At 39.4% G+C, this 23,331-nt stretch overlaps 1 protein-coding gene across 2 annotated transcripts in view; it reads left to right on the plus strand.

The window, feature by feature from the left end:
• The window catches only part of LOC134794186 (blood vessel epicardial substance-like), a 90,304-nt gene that overhangs the window by 13,153 nt on the left and 53,820 nt on the right, over positions 1-23,331 (plus strand). The gene's annotated exons all lie outside the window — the stretch shown is intronic.

The following is a 23,331-nucleotide window of genomic DNA, read 5'->3' on the forward strand; positions in this document are numbered from 1 at the left end:
TATGGAAATTGAATTGCTATTAAAGGTGTCGTGCTGGTGTCACAAAATCGATTACGTGCAACCGAGTGCCACTAAAAGTTTCCTGTTCGCGGCAAATTCGGTCCGAACTCTATTACGGTAAATTTGTACGTGAAATATGACAAATTTTAGGGAGGCGCCGCTTGGTAATAGAGTGCTGTATCGTTGGCGGTTCTTTTATGGGACAGGGACTGGCGGTGTCGTTTGACACGACAATTATTAATAATTATACCTGGGTTACGTAAAGTTGCCGTCATTTTGTCGTTGTTATTTAAAAATAAAATATCTGGGAGACCGAGCTTTGCTCGGAGAACATATAAAAACTCAAAAATGCGTGTTTTCCCAGAGATAAGACCAATACTACGACCGATAGCTAGATCGATTTATCGCCCCCGAAAACCCCCATAGAGCAAATTTCATCAAAATCCTTAGAGCCGCTTCCGAGATCCCCGAAATATATACATATATAAATAAACAAGAATCGCTCGTTTAAAGGTACATATTTAGTATGTCTTATACCCCAATATAGATCCTTTAGGTACACCAGCAGAAGTGTTATTTAATGCGCTGTCTTGTTGCATATACAATGCGCAAGTAGTGTCAGGACACCATGCGACTACTTTTTCAATTGTTTTTTGGCAATACAAATTTCCTTTCTTTTCTCCCATCACAAAGAACGTTTGTCATTCCTTTGTACTTCTCACTTAATTTGGGACAAGACATTTAAAGCACGCAGACTTAGTAAGTCACACGAAGGATCTTCCCCGCGTTTACTTTTAACGGTAAGCGTACGAGTGATATTCTTTATTCTTCGTCAATGTGCCATATTACCAGTATCATTCCATTTCACTCCATAAAGTTAAGTGACAGAGCGTACTGTAACTGTTTTACTACTTCTTCTACAGTAAACATTTTATTGTTTAATTGTCGATTCAAGCTGCAATGTCGGGTTCATGGGGTTCGATGAGAGAGCATTGTTCCCATTGTTTTAGGTCATAGTTAATTGCATTTCCTTCCCACCTTTTTCAGGTTCTTTGTTTGCATTCTGTGGCAGATCGTTCATTATGTAACGGATTTATAGCTGTTGCTTTTTCCAATATAGTTAGTTTGCTAAATATGGCTGGTAGCTGTATATATGGAGTTTCTAGAGCGGCCATATAGATATGTCATTTTCCTAAAATGAAACCCATATTAATCTTCTATTTATAAAATACGAGTAAGTAGTTTTATTTTATTATTTATAAAATTTTGAAATCGGAAATCTGTCGCTGGATACTGGCTGGATAGGATACCTGCCCTGTATATTTCATTATTTAGTGACCAATTGACCATGTTATTTGCAGTAGGTACCTATATACCTGGAGTAGGTACCTGGGGGACTTGGTCAATCTGTGTAAGAATGTCCTATAATATTTATTTATTATTTATTTTATATAATTCGTGAGTTTGTTTGCACGTATTCTGAATCCATCCAGTAGGTATACAGCAGCCGTCCATTAAAATGATTAAAAACTGCTAAAGTGCGGGAGCTGCATAATTCGTTTAGCAGAATTAAAATTTAAATGTTAACAATATTTTTACGTAACGTAAATCATTTCTGTGAGCTCATCCTCGTGATTTAATGCTATAAACCTGGCATACAATCTGCAAGTCATATTGTTATCTTTATTATGTTCTATTGTGATAGATAAAAATTGCACACTAATAAATAATTGTAGTCGATGTTTCAATGGTCACATTTTTAAACCTATCAATGCGGTAGGGTTGTCTCTCCTAATATACACTTGAAACATACGCGTAAGGCGCGGCACTAACGGCAACCGTGTTCGGTTAGTTCGGTAACTGAAAATGGAGAAAATAATTGCGTAGAATTGCACGTGATATTTACTACAGCACACAGGCTACTGCGACATAACTAAATATTGACTACTAAACTATAACAGTGGTGTCAATGTAAGAAATGCAAGAATTAAGAGCGCTCTTACAAGAAAAGTCGAAATAATGCAAAATTGATGATACTAGTCGACGAAATTCAGGACTTTGCGCTCATTATTAGAAACAATGAGTACTTGTTCCAGTAAAAGCGTCTTCTTATCTTTATAAATATCGTTGTAAATATTAGAAAAAGGACTTATTAAATTAGTAATGATTTTTTTTCTGATGGTCGTTTCCGAAAAACCCCGTGAAGCACTGAATGGCGAGCTCTTATTTGGAAATGTTGAGAATTTTACTCTGCTAAACCTGGCTATTTTGTATTACTAATACCCTGTACTTTAGGCATATCAAACTATATTTTTCCTACATACCTTTGAGAAAGAGAAAATCAAAGTAAAACGAACTCGATTTTCTCTCCGAAACAAGTGTCAATTCCTACGAAAATCTACTTAATATCGAAGTCATTTTCATACTCAAGCAATCTGCAACGTTTGCTTATACTGTTGGTATACATTAGTGTTTATGAAATTCTACTATAATTTTTTGGCAATTTTTTGAAAACTACTCTATATTACCGATGACGCGCGCTGCGCCAACTCAGTGCCGCGGCAGAGCTTGTAGAGGCAGGACGTGTGTCGGTCGGCTCCGCACATTTTCAACGGCGACGACGAGGTTTTTTATCATTGTGTGCGGCGGGCGCCGTGTAAAACGCTATACTGTGTGCGTGTAAACCGCAACGAGAGACTTTGATCCTAGCACTGTTTTTATAGTATTATAATTTATAATGGTACAGTTTAATAAACTACCGGACAGGATTAAAAATATTTGAAACGACCTGACATTCTATATGTATTTATTTGACTCAAGATAGTACTCAGGGTCTGATGATGGAGCCGGAAGGTGGTCACCGGTACCAATCAACCATGCAACTAAACCACTTCGTGTTTAGGCTCGTTTTATTCATCTCAACAAGATCTTTGACACAAGATAGTACTCAGGGTCTGATGATGGAGCCGGAAGGTGGTCACCGGTACCAATCAACCATGCAACTAAACCACTTCGTGTTTGGGCTCGTTTGATTCGGCTCAACAAGATCTTTGACTTAAGATAGTACTCAGGGTCTGATGATGGAGCCGGAAGGTGGTCACCAGTACCAATCAACAATGCAACTAAACCACTTCGTGTTTAGGCTCGTTTTATTCGTCTCAACAAGATCTTTGACTTAAGATAGTACTCAGGGTTTGATGATGGAGCCGGAAGGTGGTCACCGGTACCAATCAACCATGCAACTAAACCACTTCGTGTTTGGGCTCGTTTGATTCGTCTCAACAAGATCTTTGGCACAAGATAATACTCAGGGTCTGATGATGGAGCCGGAAGGTGGTCACCGGTACCAATCAACCATGCAACTAAACCACTTCGTGTTTAGGCTCGTTTGATTCGTCTCAACAAGATCTTTGACACAAGATAGTACTCAGGGTCTGATGATGGAGCCGGAAGGTGGTCACCGGTACCAATCAACCATGCAACTAAACCACTTCGTGTTTGGGCTCGTTTGATTCGTCTCAACAAGATCTTTGACACAAGATAGTACTCAGGGTCTGATGATGGAGCCGGCAGGTGGTCACCGGTACCAATCAACCATGCCACTAAACCACTTCGTGTTTAGGCTCGTTTTATTCGTTTCTATAAGATCTTTGACACAAGATAGTACTCAGGGTCTGATGTTGGAGCCGGAAGGTGGTCACCGGTACCAATCAACCATGCAACTAAACCACTTCGTGTTTGGCTTCGTTCGATTCGTCGCAACAAAATCTTTGACACAAGTTAGTACTCAGGGTCTGATGATGGAGCTGGACTGTGGCCACGGGTACCAGTCTACCATGTAACTGAACCACTTCGTGTTTGGGCTCGTTTGATTTGTCGCAACAAGATCTTTGACACAAGGTAGTACTGAGGGTCTGATGATGGATCCGGAAGGTGGTCACCGGTACCAATCAACCATGCAACTAAACCACTTCGTGTTTGGCTTCGTTCGATTCGTCGCAACAAGATCTTTGACACAAGTTAGTACTCAGGGTCTGATGATGGAGCTGGACTGTGGCCACGGGTACCAGTCTACCATGTAACTGAACCACTTCGTGTTTGGGCTCGTTTGATTCCTCGCAATAAGATGTTTGAGACAAGATACTACTCAGGGTCTGATGATGGAGCTGATGATGATTGACAGGTACCCGTCGCCACCTTCGCGCTCCATCATCAGACCCTGAGTACTACCTTGTGTCAAAGATCTTGTTGAGATGAATAAAACGTGCCTAAACACGAAATGGTTTAGTTGCATGGTTGATTGGTACCGGTGACCACCTTCCGGCTCCAACATCAGACCCTGAGTACTATCTTGTGTCAAAGATCTTGTTGAAACGAATAAAACGAGCCTAAACACGAAGTGGTTTAGTTGCATGGTTGATTGGTACCGGTGACCACCTTCCAGCTCCATCATCAGACTCTGAGTATCACCTAGTGTCAAAGATCTTGTTGAGACGAATCAAACGATCCTAAACACGATGTGGTTTAGTTGCATGGTTGATTGATAATGGTACCTTCCAGCTCCATCATCAGACCCTGAGTACTGTCTTGTCTCAAAGATCTTGTTGAGACGAATCAAACGAGCCCAAACACGAAGTTGTTTAGTTACATGATAGACTGGTACCCGTGGCCACCTTCCAGCTCCATCATCAGACCCTGTGTATCTTCAGTGTCAAAGATCTTGTTGAGACGAATCAAACGAGCCTAATCATGTTACTACATGGTTGATTGGTATCCGTGACCACCTTAATCATCATCAGAACCTCAGTACCAGTTCGTTTTTAAACCCTCGTTGATACAAACTTTACAACCTATAGGTACCAAATGCAATGACGAAACATGTAAATAAGCGAGTAGGTACCTATAATTTCTTTCGAGTAATATACCTTCATAAGTACGAGTATGGGGCTATTCATAAATTACGTCGTTTCAAATGGGAGGAGTGGGGGGGGGGGGGGGTCTGGACATCGGATGATGGTAACATGACGTAGGAGAAAACAGATTCATCCGAAGCTTGATTTTTGGATGATTTGAGGGGGGGGGGGGGTCAAAAATCGTCAAAAATAGATGACGTAATTTATGAACAGCCCCTATGTACATTTGCACTGCATTTAGTATTTTCGTACTTACCAAATAACAGTTTTAGAACTTTAAAAGTTAAGTACAGTTAGTGTTGTTATGGTTGATTTCAATATGCTTCGCGAAGGATCAAGAATGTTTAATCCATCATTGTAGTGCGAGTGTGGTAGAAGGGATCGGCGTACTGAGCTCGCACGGCCTGCCGCAGCGCGTAAAATACCTAAACTCGCTCAACGCCGAAATGTAATAGCGCTCTTAAAAAATATTGCATTCAAACATTTTGAGATTGATTCAGAAGGGCTGAAAGCTGATACCACTTTTCGTTTCCAACACAAACTAAACCACGTTTCCAACACAAATATCTTATATTATGAGTCGAACAGTACAAGGTACAACTAAAGATTAATCGGATTCTAGCATACAAATGTTCTATTTCCGACAACTCTAGCACGATTTGAGAAATTTCTGGGTTTTCTGATTGAAATCTCACACAAATGTAAATAGATTAGGTACGCGTAAATTACGGTTACGGTAAGGCAGCCTTGTCACCGTTTGTTATACTCGTTAGCTGACCTTATTGGGCCCAAGTATCAAACTGCCTTGTTAGTGTTACGTAGGCTGTTTGCATTTCGCTAGGGTTGTCAAATCATTGGCAACACTGGACTGGGAGCTGTACGGCTACCACCAGTTTTGACATTGACATGACGCTCACGTTTACGTAACTTACTTTCTATGCATCTCGCTCGTACTCGCATATTAGTGCAAGCGAGATGTACAGAAAGTAAATTACGTAAACGTGAGCGTTATGTCAATGTCAAAACTGGTGGTAGCCGTACTGGGAGGTGAGGTAGTGTTTCAAAGTTTGTATATTTTAATACTTTTCGGTCTTTTAATAATCAAGAGAGCTTAAATAGGTAATAATAATGTATGGTAATAGCTACACGATGTTTCGCAACATCTGTCATACCGACACATTTTTTCTTTTCGTTTGGTATTTGTCGATGTAGGAATGTTGTCATCTTGGCAAGGCTGCCTGCTGGTATTTCGGGAAATGGCGATAAACGAATTTGCTGAGGATCGTGACACCGCTTACTAATTTTTCCTATGGCAGCTCTCCACTTCTCCCTGTCGGTTGCTTTGTGGAAAGCGTTGCTTAGTGTGATGTCCATCTGGGCGGATATTTGGTCACACCATCTCGTTGGACTTGGTCCTCTAGGCCGTCTGCCGTCCACCTTTCCCATCACCACAAGTCTCTCCAAGTTGTTAGGGTCTCTGCGAGCTATGTGACCGAAGTATCTCAGTACTCGTTGAAGACAGATGGTGGATAGTCTAGGTTCCTTTTTCAATTTGAGCTGCGCTAATATGGATACATTAGTGCGGCGTGCCGTCCAGGGTATTCTGTGTCCTACTTCTATAATATTTACCCGACGTTTTCGGTAACGTGACGTGTACGTGTACGTAAATCCAAGAGGCATAGAGGCTTATTCTGATTGTAATAACAGGTAATGAATCAGGATTTTTTGGTACAAACCCTATTATCAGTATTGCAGTTCATTGAAAATTAGAGTTGGCAAAAATACGTAACCCTTAATTTGCTTTTAGTACATAACTTTGTCTTTTCATTCCTGTCACATGTCACAAATGATCCAAATTTCGAACTCTGGTAAGTGGTAACTCTAAATTTAGCATAATATAATATTAACACAGCCAGAGCATTTAGCCGAGTGGAATACATATCTGCGTACTAATACTAATGTGCCCGGATTGACGATTGATTGATCCAATTTAGTTCACCAGTTTAATGAAAGTTAGTCATGGGTTGGCTCCCACAGGGCTTCTGTATTAGTTAACTGGGGTTGTGTTGTGACCTAAATTTCCTAATTTTACCTATTAGTTGTTGGGCCATCAAGATTTAGTCACAGTATTTGTAATTGATTCCAAGATTTCAAAGAGACGGTCCTGAATTCGTCGGGAATGCTTCTCGAAGACATCTGGCCGAATGATAAAATATTTTTATGTTTGAAACGGTTTCACACTTTTCACAGGTCGCTTATCTAGTCCCATTGTCATCCGGTCAGGTTCTGATGATGAGATCCTGGTAAACTTATTATTATATGCACATCAGTTGCATACCTTGTGATTTGCGCATTTTCTCTTGGAAAGTAGAATTACTGACGAACACTAAAAATGGCATTTTGTTATTGCCGGATTTGTTTAATACAAATTAAATATTTAACAAAAGTGGATTTCTCCTAAGCACCTATTTAAAAAGGACTTTCAGCCAGAAACCTTTCACCAATTCCTCCTAAGGGGCTGTCCATAAATTACGTCATCGATTTTTGACGATTTTTGACCCCCCCCCCCCCCCCTAAAATCATCCAAAAATCATGCTCCGAATGACCCCGTTTCCTCCTACGTCATGCTACCGTCATCCGATGTCCAGACCCCCCCCCCCCCCTAATTTGAAATGACGTAATTTATGAATAGCCCCTAAGCACGTATTTAAAAAGGATTTTTCGTCAGAAACTGTTCACCTTGCCTAAGTTTATTATTGTCCGTCACTTCGCGATCCTCCTACAGTTTCCCGCTGCGCTGTAAACTTTTCTAATTGGATTCCAATTAGTTTCAAATGTCAACAAGCAATTGCTTCGTTCAATTGTCTGTTGCTGGAGGATATACTACACGGTGATTAACAAGTCTATGGTGAAATTAACAATATGTCTTTGCTGGGTCTGTTATTATAAGTAACTGATAAGTGAGTGTAAAATTGTAAATTACCTTAGGGGTCATCCATTAATTACGTCACACGAATTTCTATGTTTTTTTACCCCTCCCCCCTCCTTGTCACACTTGGTCACATTTGGCAAACCCCTCCCCCCTGGTGTGACGTCAGATTTCTTCAACGAAATCGGCAAATATTTATTTAATATTTTATCAAAATATTTTTGACAAAAGAAATATTAGTAATTTTATAACCCAAAACTGATTAAGAAATAAAATTAAACGAATAAAAACGATTATCGTTTCAAAAACTTGTTATTTAAATGTATATTAGCGTATAAAATAATTTAAATAAATTTTCGGTTACTGATGAAGTTAAAGTGACGTCACAAAGTTTGTAACTCCTCCCCTTGTCACAACATGTCACATTTTCTTGACCCCCTCCCTCCCCCTAAACGTGTGATGTAATTAATGGATGACCCCTTACCTTACCTTAGTCCCTGGAATAGAATGTTCTAAAATGGAAGACCTGGCCCCAATTTCGCACCTGTGAGCGACAATTGTAAAATCACCGTTGCTGACGTCACAGGCATCCATGGGCTACGGTTACACTTTCCATCGTGCGGGCCGTATTCCTGTTTGCCACCATCATTGTTTTATTTAAAAAAACTTTATTATATCGGAAAAAAACAGATATTTCTTTTGCGAAGTTTCTGACAATTGTCAAGATTTAGAAGAATTGTAGATAATTCTTGACAGGTAATAAATAAATAAATAAATAATAAATAAATATTAGGGGACATCTTACACAGATCAAACCTAGCCCCAAACTAAGCAAAGCTTGCACTATGGGTACTAGGCGACGATATACATACTTGTATAGATAAATACATACTTATATACATAGAAAACAACCATGACTCAGGAACAAATATTAGTGTTCATCACACAAATAAATGCCCTTACTGGGATTCGAACCCAGGACCATCGGCTTAGCAGACAGGGTCACTATCCACTAGACCAGACCGGTCGTCAAATGAGTTGAGTGAGTGGTCGGTAATGAGTTATATGTCGGAATTTCGTGACAATTGTAGTGTTTCTTGTGACAGTTGTCATAAACTTAGCAAGAGAAATATGTTTTTTTCCGAAATAATAAAGTTTTTTTAAATAAAACAATGATGGTGGCAAACAGGAATACGGCCCGCCCGTTGGTAGGCGGTAACCGTAGCCCATGGATGCCTGTGACGTCAGCAACAGTGATGTTTTACAATTGTCGCACCTGTCACCGTGGTGAAATTGGAGCCTGGCCTGCATGACTTGCGTTCTCGCGCGCGCTTCCATCTAGCACGACTTTAAGTATGGAGTCTCACGCGAGAACGCAATTCATGATAGCCTGTCTGGTTAAATTAGAAATATGTTTTTTTTATCTGTTTCAAACAAGATTCTGACGTTGGCTTAAAAATCGTCGTCTGATGTCTTCAAGAATATTCATCTTCTTATTTATGAGCAGGCTCTTGTCGGTGTAGTTCAAAGTGAGCCCTTCGATCCCATCCTACCTCTTTGATGTTTTGTACTGTCAGTAAAGTTATCTGATATGCACTCTAGCATAAAAAACTTGACTTTATATATTTATTATAATATGACTGCTATGTATTTGTCATTTATAATCAGATATAAGTCATGAAAGATTCAACCATACCAAAATACACTACTCCATCTCATCTCACTGTACATTTTGCAAGATGACTTATTTGCACAACGATGCCTAGTGCTGCTCTTAGCAATGTTTACTATTAATTTGTATTCCAATATCCATTCGCCTTGCACAAATAGGTCGCAAGTCGCAACTATGTCAGTGATTTTATTGTGATTGTATCCATTTACTATTTCTGGAAGACTGAAAATACTCTCTTTGCTTTTACTTACCATTTGTAGACGCGACTCGACATTGTTTTAACTCATTCCGGCGAGAGCACTTGATTCTTGTAGCAATTACTTTAAATAATAATGTTACATAATGCAGTACAAGAAATATACGTTTCTAGTGTACCTAATAGTTACGAAAATGAGAGTATTAGTTGTCCGCAATTACGGCATAGGTCAACTTTGTCGGTAGCACATTGTTTCCAAGTTAATCATGTCGTGCCAATGTTCTTAAAAAAGCAAAAAGCATCGGAAAATAGACACTGAGCACCCAAACAGCAGCTGATGACGCAAACGGCATAAACGATAAGATCAGATAGTTTTTTTACTTTGATGTTTCTAAGATAATGTTTTAACTAAATAAATATGTGTATGCTCTCGCTCCAGCATCGCTGCACAGTTGTCTAGTTCATTATTCAACTTTATGAATGAGGTAAAGTTGTGGGAAAGATACAACATTGATGTGGCATCCTTGGAACTCTCTCTACAGTCTCAACTTAGTTGTTGGAACTTGCCTTAACCATGTTTTACTTAAATGCTGTAGGTACGACTATATTATGACTTTCAGATGTGAATAAAGACTGTAAGAACATTAGAATACCAAATACAATTACTAACTTGTAATAGATCACCTTCACATTCGCATCACCTTTGACTTTTATTTGAGACGGTGACGTCTGTACTAGACATGTGCGCCGCGCCGCCGCGCCGCCGCCGCCGACGATTTTTCCACGCCGCCGCCGCCGATAAATTTGACCGGCGTATAACCGGCGTGGGAAATTTTGATACCTATCGTGTCTTATTCCATGTTGCGTAGTGAATAGATAGTGTCAGAGGTATAATTTAAAGATCCTTATGCTTTTTCGCTTATTATTTGCCGGTGAACCAAATTAGCATCATTTTTGTCGTTGCGGTGTTAGCTGTGATAACGATTTAGTGTTAATTTAAACAAGATGTAGTTTCTGGATCTCAGGTTATTATTTGATATTTTTTCGCACAGCTTTTTTGTAGAACGTAAATGAAATTGTATATTATGTGACAAATAAATATGATATACAATTTCATTTAAAATTACACACGTGATTATCAGCTTCTTTTACTTAACGATATATATTTCAACCAAAATAATAAAAATCAGTTTAAAGCTTCGCAATAAGCTATTTATTTTTGCTAGCCTATTAAGGTGTCCCACTGCTGGGCAAAGGCCTCTCCCCTTGTCTTTCACGACCCCGACATAGCGCCTGCTCTGGCCAGTTACTGAGAAAGGTGTCTAGGTCGTCCCGCCATCTCCGTCTGGGCCTGCCGCGTCCGCGCTCTCCTTCTGGCATCCACTTGGTAGCTACATTACCCCATCTGTCTGGATGCATGCGGCAGACGCCCAGTCCCATTTGAGCCTAGCAGTCTTCTCGCCGACATCACCAATACGGGTTTTTGCGCGCAGCGTGGTGTTCCGGATACGATCAGTCCTCTTTACACCTAAAATGCTGCGCTCAATAGCCCGTTGGCAAATCTTCAATTTGGCCTTCTGACTCTCTGTGAGTGACCATGTTGAAGCACCGTAGGTTAGGACGGGCAGGATACACATGTCGACGAGTTTTCGCTTCAGTGACAATGGAAGGCTACCCTTCATCAGCGCCTTCATGGACCAGTAGCTCTTCCAGGCGGTTTCGACTTATAGGAACTTAAATCACCAACTATCATCACTAAGCTAGCAGTAGAGAAAACAAAGTAGACCTTAGTATTCCATAAAACGGGACACTTCAAAGACATTCTGTTCAGCGAATCTACCTGCCAGAGACGTTTTCTTTTGAAAACGATGACATCTTTAATATAACATTACATTTCTGTTAAACTTTAGTTCGGACAAATGTAAAGTATGTAGTTCATCATTATTTCGTAACAAATCCTAGGCGAGGCGACAGCGGCTGGGAAAAGTCAATATATTTAAGACTTAACTTATAAAGACTTTTTGTGTTTTATTTGTATTCCACTTACAAAGTAAGTAAAAATACTGCCTAAAATGTAGCGTTTTAAAGTATCCTTTTTATTTTAACATTTAAACATACCGTTGGTAACCGTTAGGTTGGTATTGGTAATAAATGGTTGCCAAGTGTCATGATAGGATATAATTTTCGGCAATAATTTAGAAAACACACATAATATGTTTTGGATATCCTAGTAAATACTCAGAAGGCTTTAATACAGAGTTTCTACAGCCACGTTCTCATGCAGTATCAAAAATTATGCCACGCCGATTTCACGCCGATCACGCCGCCGCCGCCGGTCAAAAAATCATCGGACGCCGCCGCCGATGATTTTGACATCGGCGCACACCTCTAGTCTGTACCGAATATTTTTGTTATTCCCGAAGATTTCAGTGTTTTCCTTTGTCAATAGGTATTTACTGTTGCAATAAAATAACAAAATTAAATTAAATTCAGACTTGGTTCATTTTCAAATTGAACTCCAGAAGTAAATAAATAAAGTATAGACATTGCGAGATATTTGAGGTACATTTTCTGAGTTTTCTGACACATGTTTATTTAAGTACATCATATATTGATGACGCGCGAAATTTTGCTGTTTAAGACAGCGCTGTTGTATAAACAAACCTGAAATAGATTGGCTGCAATCAAACTGTTAGGTACTTGGAACTAAACTGCTTAGCAACTAAACCCACTTAGCACTTTCCAAATTACTCGATTAATTCAAATGCTTGCTAATACTAAAATGAACCTATTTCTATGATTATTACAGCATCAGTCACAATCAAACATTAAGAAAAGAAAGTTGCATACAATATAACTACGTTTTTTCATATTATGTATAAGTTATACAATACTATTAGAGGTAAGTGTATTTTCTGTTCTACCAATAAGTTCCCAGATTTTTTTCTCAAACAGTCTATTTGAGTAAAAAACTGGGTTCGGTGTCGTGATTTTGATTGTAGGTACACAATACGCTATTAAAATAAAAATAATTTATTCTTAACCGTTTAATAAAGATAATAAAGGTTACATATAGTCCATGTAGGGTTGCCAGATCTAAAGGCGCTATTATCGGGAACAAATATAAATTTTTCGGGATTTTGGGACTTGAGTCGGGTATAAAAACATTCGAATTAAAGTAATTGTATGAAAAACAACGATATCTTACATTTTCTTATATTTACATTTACATAGATGTTTTTTTTATATAAAAATAGTATAAATTCTTTGAGATCTTGAACAAACAAACAAAATTCGCGGCGGCGAGCGGCTCGACGCGGGTCGCTCGCTCGCTCGACGACAGTTCGGAACTTGAAATTATTGTTTTATAACGTGAAGCTGTTTTTCGGGACAATTTTCACTTTGTCGGGAATCGGGAACACATGCTCAAAATCGGGAGAATCCCGCCAAATCCCGACCATCTGGCAACCCTAAGTCCATGGGTGGTACACGGAGAAAATTTTAAGTAGCCCGCATACGGAAAATACATGGAAAAATGATACAGCATGACGTTTATAGCCGGCACAATGTTGCGTACGTAGTTAAGCGTAAGTAGCCGCGCTACTGATAAAAGTAATTGGTACGGCTACGTAATTTACCACTGGCACGTTTTCCTACGTACAATAAGTAGGTAGGGTGTTTGCTACTTACAATAAGTAGCTGTCGATACGCCCAAAATTATCCATGAAAGCACGGTGTATATTACGTATGTGTAGGTTTGGTTAGGGTCAGGTCCAGTAAATAATTGTATTGCCTACGTATTTACGTATGCCGGAAAGGTACTGTAGTTGCTTAGGTAAAGTATATAATGGTGCGGCCTACGTATGTACGTATGGCGACAGGTAACCTACTTAATCAGGTAAAGTTTATAATGGTGTGGTCTACGTATGTACGTATGCCGGACAGGTACTGTAGTTGCTTAGGTAAAGTATATAATGGTGCGGCCTACGTATGTACGTATGCCGGACAGGTAACGTACTTGATCAGGTAAAGTTTATAATGGTGTGGTCTACGTATGTACGTATGCCGGACAGGTACTGTAGTTGCTCAGGTAAAGTACATAATGGTGCGGCCTACGTATATACGTATGCCGGACAGGTACTGTACTTGCTCAGGTAAAGTACATAATGGTGCGGCCTACGTATGTACGTATGCCGGACAGGTAATGTACTTGCTCAGGTAAAGTATATAATGGTGCAGCCTACGTATGTACGTACGCCGGACAGGTACTGTACTTGCTCAGGTATAGTATATAACGGTGCGGCCTATGTATGTACGTATGCCGAACAGGTAACGTACTTGTTCAGGTAAAGTATATAATGGTGCAGCCTACGTAGTTAAGCGTAAGTAGCCGCGCTACTGATAAAAGTAATTGGTACGGCTACGTAATTTACCACTGGCACGTTTTCCTACGTACAATAAGTAGGTAGGGTGTTTGCTACTTACAATAAGTAGCTGTCGATACGCCCAAAATTATCCATGAAAGCACGGTGTATATTACGTATGTGTAGGTTTGGTTAGGGTCAGGTCCAGTAAATAATTGTATTGCCTACGTATTTACGTATGCCGGAAAGGTACTGTAGTTGCTTAGGTAAAGTATATAATGGTGCGGCCTACGTATGTACGTATGGCGACAGGTAACCTACTTAATCAGGTAAAGTTTATAATGGTGTGGTCTACGTATGTACGTATGCCGGACAGGTACTGTAGTTGCTTAGGTAAAGTATATAATGGTGCGGCCTACGTATGTACGTATGCCGGACAGGTAACGTACTTGATCAGGTAAAGTTTATAATGGTGTGGTCTACGTATGTACGTATGCCGGACAGGTACTGTAGTTGCTCAGGTAAAGTACATAATGGTGCGGCCTACGTATATACGTATGCCGGACAGGTACTGTACTTGCTCAGGTAAAGTACATAATGGTGCGGCCTACGTATGTACGTATGCCGGACAGGTAATGTACTTGCTCAGGTAAAGTATATAATGGTGCAGCCTACGTATGTACGTACGCCGGACAGGTACTGTACTTGCTCAGGTATAGTATATAACGGTGCGGCCTATGTATGTACGTATGCCGAACAGGTAACGTACTTGTTCAGGTAAAGTATATAATGGTGCAGCCTACGTAGTTACGTATGCCGGACAGGTACCGTACTTGATCAGGTAAAGTATATAATGGTGCGGCCTACGTATATACGTATGCCGGACAGGTACTGTAGGTGCTCAGGTAAAGTACATAATGGTGCGGCCTACGTATGTGCGTATGCCGGACAGGTAACGTACTTGTTCAGGTAAAGTATATAATGGTGCAGCCTACGTATTTACGTATGCCGGACAGGTACCGTACTTGATCAGGTAAAGTATATAATGGTGCGGCCTACGTATTTACGTATGGCGGGCAGGTACTGTACTTGACCAGGTGAAGTACATAATGGTGCGGCCTACGTATGTACGTATGCCGGACAGGTACCGTACTTGATCAGGTAAAGTATATAATGGTGCGGCCTACGTATATACGTATGCCGGACAGGTACTGTAGTTGCTCAGGTAAAGTACATAATGGTGCGGCCTACGTATGTACGTATGCCGGACAGGTAATGTACTTGCTCAGGTGAAGTATATAATGGTGCGGCCTACGTATGTACGTATGCCGGACAGGTACTGTAATTGCTCAGGTAAAGTACAGAATGGTGCGGCCCACGTATGTACGTATGCCGGACAGGTACTATACTTGCGCAGGTAAAGTATATAACGGTGCGGCCTATGTATGTACGTATGCCGGACAGGTAACGTACTTGTTCAGGTAACGTATATAATGGTGCAGCCTACGTATTTACGTATGCCAGTCAGGTACCGTACTTGATCAGGTAAAGTATATAATGGTGCGGCCTACGTATGTACGTATGCCGGACAGGTACTGTACTTGCTCAGGTAAAGTATATAACGGTGCGGCCTACGTATGTACGTGTGCCGGACAGGTACCGTACTTGTTCAGGTAAAGTATATAATTGTGCGGCCTACATATGTACGTATGCCGGACAGGTATCGTACTTGATCAGGTAAAGTGTATAATGGTGCGGTCTACATATGTACGTATGCCGGACAGGTATCGTACTTGATCAAGTAAAGTATATAATGGTGCGGTCTACGTATGTACGTATGCCGGACAGGTACCGTACTTGTTCAGGTAAAGTATATAATGGTGCGGCCTACATATGTACGTATGCCGGACAGGTACCGTACTTGATCAGGTAAAGTATATAATGGTGCGGTCTACGTATGTACGTATGCCGGACAGGTACCGTACTTGTTCAGGTAAAGTATATAATGGTGCGGCCTACATATGTACGTATGCCGGACAGGTACCGTACTTGATCAGGTAAAGTATATAATGGTGCGGCCTACGTATGTACGTATGCCGGACAGGTAACTTACTGGCTCAGATCCAGTGTGTAATAGAACATCCTACGTACGTTGATATGCCGGTGAGGTACCGTACTGATTCTGGTCCAGTATATAATGGAATATCCCACGTACGTAGTACAGTCGCCATCAGATATATCGGGGCGGACGAGGTGGTCAAAAATGTCTGAACACGCACTGTAACATCTTGACAATAAAGGCATGTTCAGATATTTGTGAGCTCGCTGGCCGCTCAGATATATCTGATGACGACTGTACTACATACGTGGGATATTCCATTATATACTGGACAAGAATCAGTACGGTACCTCACCGGCATATCTACGCTACGTACGTAGGATGTTCTATTATACACTGGATCTGAGCCAGTAAGTTACCTGTCAGGCATACGTTTAAGTATACGTAGGCCGCACCATTATATACTTTGCCTGAGCAATTACAGTACCTGTCGATACATACATACATAGGCCGCACCGTTATATACTTTGCCTGAGCAAGTGTATGTACATACGTAAAACACAATTATTAAGAGTTTGTGCGAAAAAACATGAGTCGTGGTAGGTAAAGGAACTAACTTGAAGGTTGATACTATCGTCATGTCAAAACTCATTCTTTTTCGCTCATCAGACTCTAGCCTCCTGAGTCCCTGAGGCCTTTATAAAGGCTTTAATCCAAATCGAATTTTAGATTAAAATAAAATAGGTACCTACAAGGTTCCAAATTCAAAACTGCAAAAATTACAAGCGGGACTCGGGAGGCTAGAACCCAAATCAGTACGACAACTGACCAGCATAAATATTATCTAGTGTAAGTATTAAGTATAATAGGCAATATTAGGCAAAACTGCGTGGGGGGCGCCACTAGAACAAACAGTAAACAAACCTCCTCGATGCATCAATGTCATATTTGTTCGTAACAAATAATCTGTGAAAACTGGTCTAAAAACTGTTTACGGCATAGTATATTATAAGCTACTCTTATATGATTTACAGTTTGTGCTAGTGCTGCACTCTGGCGGCAGAACGTTGCAGTAATACTCCCTATACCATTATAATTATACAAAGCTACTATGTAGACCTATTAGGATACACGATAATAGTACAATAAATATTATACGGTACGGTACCTGGCCGACTTATCAACATACGTAGGATGACATTTTATTTACTGATCATGAGCCATTATCGCACCTGTCCAGCCATGACATTCTCCTATCAACATCATTGACAACAAATTTTAGGTTTAATATCAATGCAAGTATGGATTTCACGAACGACATTGCTTAGAGAATTACATGGCAGATTACGTAAACGTAGTTTTGCATGATTCTTCAATTTAATAAAGTAAAAAACCGCATTAACTTATAATTACTTGGAGCTTTACAAATATTAAGTACCTATTTAAGCAAACCTATTCAAGTACGATACAATTTTTTTAGGTAAAGGACTGAAGTGAGCTATTAGAAAAAAATATGCATTTGAGTGTTTCCAATGTTTATGTCAATAGAAATATTACAAACAAACTAACATAAACTAATCAGTTTGAAACTGTATTATTTTACAACATTTTATGACAGATTATTGTTGACCATTATTTTAATACCTACAAACAAAAGTACTATATTAATACTATGCTTAAGATCAAGGGTTATTCCCACTAGTTACCACCACGTTGTTACCAGTGGTAACTACTGGGATTTTTTTCCCCACCTTTTACCACCAAACTAAGATAGTGGTAACTACTGGGTATTTTTTTAATCTCGAATGTAAACGCTGCATACGTTGTCGTCAACGAAACTGTTTACCGTTTCGAAAAACTTGTAACTGCCATAGACTGTGTCTTTAAAATATACCAATCAACCGGAGTTTGCTATCCCGAAGAATGTAATGATCTGTGGGTTTTTATCCAATTGGGATTCTAAAACATAAGAACACCATTTGATAGACGCTCACAGGTAGTGATCACTCTGTTGACTGATCTGGGACTCTAGTGACTAAAACAATAATGACATTCACTTGTTACTTCTGGTAATTGTAAATTGTGTTACTATTATTTCTGATTTAAGACATGTTTTAAGGGTGTATATATGTTCCAAAAGAATAATAGACAAATACAAAAAAATACTGAGTGTACGAATAGTAACAAAAAATAGTAAAATAACAAATGGCTGCATAGTCCACTTCTATTTCATGTATTGTTCTCTCTTCTCGATTATGTAGCTAATGACATGTGTTTCTGATGACACTTGCTTGAAAAATCCGTCGCATATTTCCGCGCGAGAAAACTTCAGAGCCCGCCTTTCCGTTTTCGAGCCGGCGATACGTTTATGACATATGCCAGAAGCATAAGACAAACGTTCCTTACAGTCTCTGTGTCGTCATCTGAAACAATTGGCAATGGTTATTTTAAAAAGCAACAAAAGATCATAAAATCGTATAAAGGCCAAATGTCGGCTTTCCATAGTAAATCGGCCCTTGCGTTAAACAGACTGTTTTTTTGAAGTGAAAACTTCTGCAGCGGCGCTGGGCACTTTTTGAGCTGGGGAAAAAATGATAAACTCAAGACAGCGTAAGGCGATCACGTGACCGTAAGGTTTAGATGGCCACTTATTTAGATGGCATTTAAATCAATAAAGAAAAACTCAATGACATAATTCAATAAAGCGACATCTTGATGAATTGATGATATCGCTAATAAAAGTGAACTCTAGTTAGTACTGGTGAATAAAACTCAAAATATCATGACCAAATATATTAAGATGCGAGGTCTGCAAGGTAACTTTACAATTTCTATTCGAATTTTAAACAATTAACGCTATAAATTTGAATTTCAAATTTTAAACAAGCTCACCAACAACCTGCGACCAGCAATTTCGTAACTAAAGTTTTTCAATAGAAAGGAGGATGGATCAATTATACATAGTGCTGCAGACATTTTGGACTAGTCATTGAGTTTTCACTTCTGTCGGCACTCCCGGAGTGCAACCTGTTGTTTTTTTTTATGGCTACCTCTTCTAGTGACGAATATTTATGCTAAGTATCAACATCCTATTTGTGACATTGTGACAGTTTTTCACTTTAAATGTTTTTTTATTGTCATAAAAAATAGAAAACTAGGACAAAATTAAAAGTTCAATATTTTTTTTGCGATTGTTAAGTAGTGACACCCCTAGATTTTTTTCGGATCGTAGGTTATGACCGACTGGTCTACTATTTGCCAGAACATCAAAATTTTCCGGGTGGTACTTCCTGTCAAAAATCAGCAATATGTGTCGTCAGCAGCAAACCGACTTACTATAATTAAACATCAAAATTCCATTTCATAACAAATAAAATGATAAAAATTCATGTCGCGGGGCGAGGTAATGAGAGTCGGGGCGTGGCGGTGCGTGGCCGTTCTGTATGATAATACTATTACTTATTCTGTGATACCGGATAGTAACTTTGCTTGATTTTGGGGTAAACAAATTGAATCTAAAAACAGTCACAGTCATAAATAATAAATACTTAGCTCATTCTCTTTCAGTACTGCCAGGTATACATAGAAACAAGAGAAGCTACGCACAGAACAAGTCGTGTATAGGAATAAACCTGTCTCTAGTCCCCACCATTTAACTTTCTAGTATGTTTAAAATATTCATAGTACGGATTATTGTAATAAGGATAATTGTACGTTGACAGACAGACGGACGGACGGACAATATAGTTATCCTATAAGGGTTTAGTTGTTTCCTTTTGTTTTGGGGTACCCTAAAAACAAGTTGAACATAAAAAGAAATGTTTTATTAAATATAACAAATTGAACAACTTACGTGGCAGATCTGGTACGGGACTGACTTTGGGCTTGGAGATGTTGCTCAGCGGTTGGTGTTAGAGCCAGTCCTATTTGGGAACAGCTATGCTTTGCTGACCTGTTCACAAACAGTATAAACAATATATTAGGGAATATAGTAGTAGAGTAGGGGAGGAAAAATGCATCGGCACATATAATACGAGTATAACTGTGCATTATATAAGTACCATTCATTCTAGTACATTCTTAGTTAAGTAAAGAGTAATAAAATCGAGTCATTTTATTTTATATAGTTATTTCTACATAAACACAGTAGTCCATTTAGGTAAATTCAGTGTGTTTAGCTAAGTAATTTTTTTTGTTCATAGAAATATCTAATTCAAATTAAAGTTGTAAAGGCCAGCCACACTTACCCCACACCCACACATAAATATATCCTTATGTATAAGTAGAATATGATAGGTACCTTAGTGTCCCTAATTTCTTGCCCCATATTGAATGTCTTCTGGTAGGCGCCAAACATGTCATAAACGAGCACATCTCCGCTCTCCTGCACACACAGCAGCTGCTCCCCGTCCGACCAGCCCATGTGGACCACGACTCCGCTGTTCCACTGCAAATATCACAGATGATGGTATGTTTCAAACTACAAAGCCTGGGTCAAATCCTGGTAAAGGCATTTTTCATTTGAGTAATATGCTAATTCAGATGTTTAAGCGTGAAGACAGACAGACTGAGAGTAGGTACCTCTTTAGCATTTCTAATATTATTTAGGGATTAAGAATCAGGGATATAAGAATACAGAGGTTAACAGGACACTTGAAAATGTGTGGTTAACAACATTTTTAACTTACTGTTAACAAGATTTTTAAAAGGGAATTAAGATATTAAAGAAATTACTTACCAAAATCTTTGATATAACATTCCCTACACAGTTGTAAATTGTTATGACAGGTTTGGCAGTGGTTGCAATCCTGCCAAACTGCTTCCGGTCCCGCACCACAGCAATAGGCACTCCGTACAGGGCTCCACTGATGATCATGTTGTCTAGGCCCTCATCCATGGACCAGTTCATGTTGTAAATTTCTAAACGCCTGTAAAATATTACTTAAAGAATTTAAATTGTAACAAAAAATAAAAAAATGGTTTCAGTCATGTAAAATACATTTGTAGTTATTTTTTATATGTTTCACTATTCTTCTCTTTCCGAATAGACTCTAAGCTAAATTTCACATCTAAAATGGCACCTATGGGATGGTGCTAAGGATATGGCAGTACTCCCTTTCTAATAGTATATTCCCTTTCTAATATATACTTATAGTAAGTGTATGGTGACAAGAAAGATGCCAGCTCAGTTGAGACTTTTTACAATTTAATCATTTCTAACAATGTTTATGCTAATTGTTAATAGCAAGGTATCAACCAAACAAGGTAGATAACCACCTGTCTGCTTATTATATTTTGGGCACCTGCTGCATTAGTATAATTTTATTAATTCAGTGTTTTTAAGTATGAAAAAACCGGGCAAGTGCGAGTCGGACTCGCGCACGAAGGGTTCCGTACCATAATGCAAAAAAAAAACAAAAAAAAAAGCAAAAAAAAACGGTCACCCATCCAAATACTGACTACTCCCGATGTTGCTTAACTTTGGTCAAAAATCACGTTTGTTGTATGGGAGCCCCATTTAAATCTTTATTTTATTCTGTTTTTAGTATTTGTTGTTATAGCGACAACAGAAATACATCATCTGTGAAAATTTCAACTGTCTAGCTATCACGGTTCGTGAGATACAGCCTGGTGACAGACGGACGGACGGACGGACAGCGAAGTCTTAGTAATAGGGTCCCGTTTTACCCTTTGGGTACGGAACCCTAAAAATTATGAAGATATAATCTAGAATGATTCCTATCCATCCGCTTTTACATATAAAACGCTCACGCCCCGCCCGGAAAACGCGCATGTGTGACGAAGCCTTTAATCAGTCAGTTTTTTAGGGTTCCGTACCCAAAGGGTAAAAAACGGGACTCTGTTACTAAGACTTCGCTGTCCGTCCGTCCGTCCGTCTGTCACCAGGCTATATCTCATGAACCGCGATAGCTAGACAGTTGAAATTTTCACAAATGATGTATCTCAGTCGCCGCTATAACAACAAATACTAAAAATAAAATAAAATAAATATTTAAGGGATTTTTTTGCTCTATTTTTTTTATGGTGCGGAACCCTCCGTGCGCGAGTCCGACTCGCATTTGGCCGGTTTTTAATCATTTGCAAATTTGCAAACCACATTTCACGTCAAAATGGCCGCGACACATTATTCCCCAGACAAGCCTACCATTTAAACTTTTAAATGGATAATAGATTTGACGAACATCTTTAATGAAAATGAATGATTTTAGTATAGAACAAAATTAAATAATTATTCTGCTAACAACTATTATTTTAATTTAATTACCTATCACCAACCCATACCTATATATGTTCAGGCAATTACATATCATCAACTAGGTACAACACAAACAAATAACACAGTAGGTACCTGTTGCTAACCGCCTTGTGATGAGATGGAAGCCGGCTCCAAAGGTGGTCAGGGGCAGAGCCCCCGCTCTTGTTGATGCTTCAATTTAATGTTCCGAGGTTCCTGGCACTTAATACACAGACACAGAACCGTCACAGATAGTCTTTTCACAATTAAACAATTTTTAATACACCGCCATAGCAAAAACGTGCCGACGCTCGTTTGTTTTCTCTCGCGACTGGTATCAGTGGTTTGACCTTTTCTTCCAGTGTTGCCAACTCGGAATTTGAAAAAATACCAGACTTATGTCTAGATTCTAGAGTATGCCAGAAATATGCTAGATAATTTTGAAATGTGCTAAAAAAATGCTAAAACTTTATATAGGTAATTAAAAAATGTAGTTATCTGCCTCTTTAAGAGTGATAGAGAGGCAGACAACGAAATTTCGATTTTAGTGTTTCTCGGTAGGCCCTTTTGACTCGACCTGGGGGTAAGCTACCGCGAACAATTTCTATCGTTCGATCGTCTATTTGCCTCTCTATCGCTCTTGCGTATTATTCTAGCAAAAGAAAGGCAAATACACCGGGCCTGAGTGCTTTCCAATCCCCAATCCCACGACTCATGGGTGGGATACGATTTATTCTAATCCGCTAGATTTGACGTGAAATGCGTTATGTTGGCAACACTCGCCAAGGACACGCTTTCTAATAACGCATCTTTATTTAAGTACGCCAGCTACGTAAAAATACGTACCTTGACGTACCTACACCAAGACCAACCGCAAAACGCGTTCGACGTATTGCCTGTCTGTCGCACTTGTAAATTCGTACGTAAGTGTGACAGGGAGGC

This window comes from Cydia splendana, chromosome 10 (genome assembly GCF_910591565.1).
Source record: "Cydia splendana chromosome 10, ilCydSple1.2, whole genome shotgun sequence".
NCBI classification, from domain to species: domain Eukaryota; kingdom Metazoa; phylum Arthropoda; class Insecta; order Lepidoptera; family Tortricidae; genus Cydia; species Cydia splendana.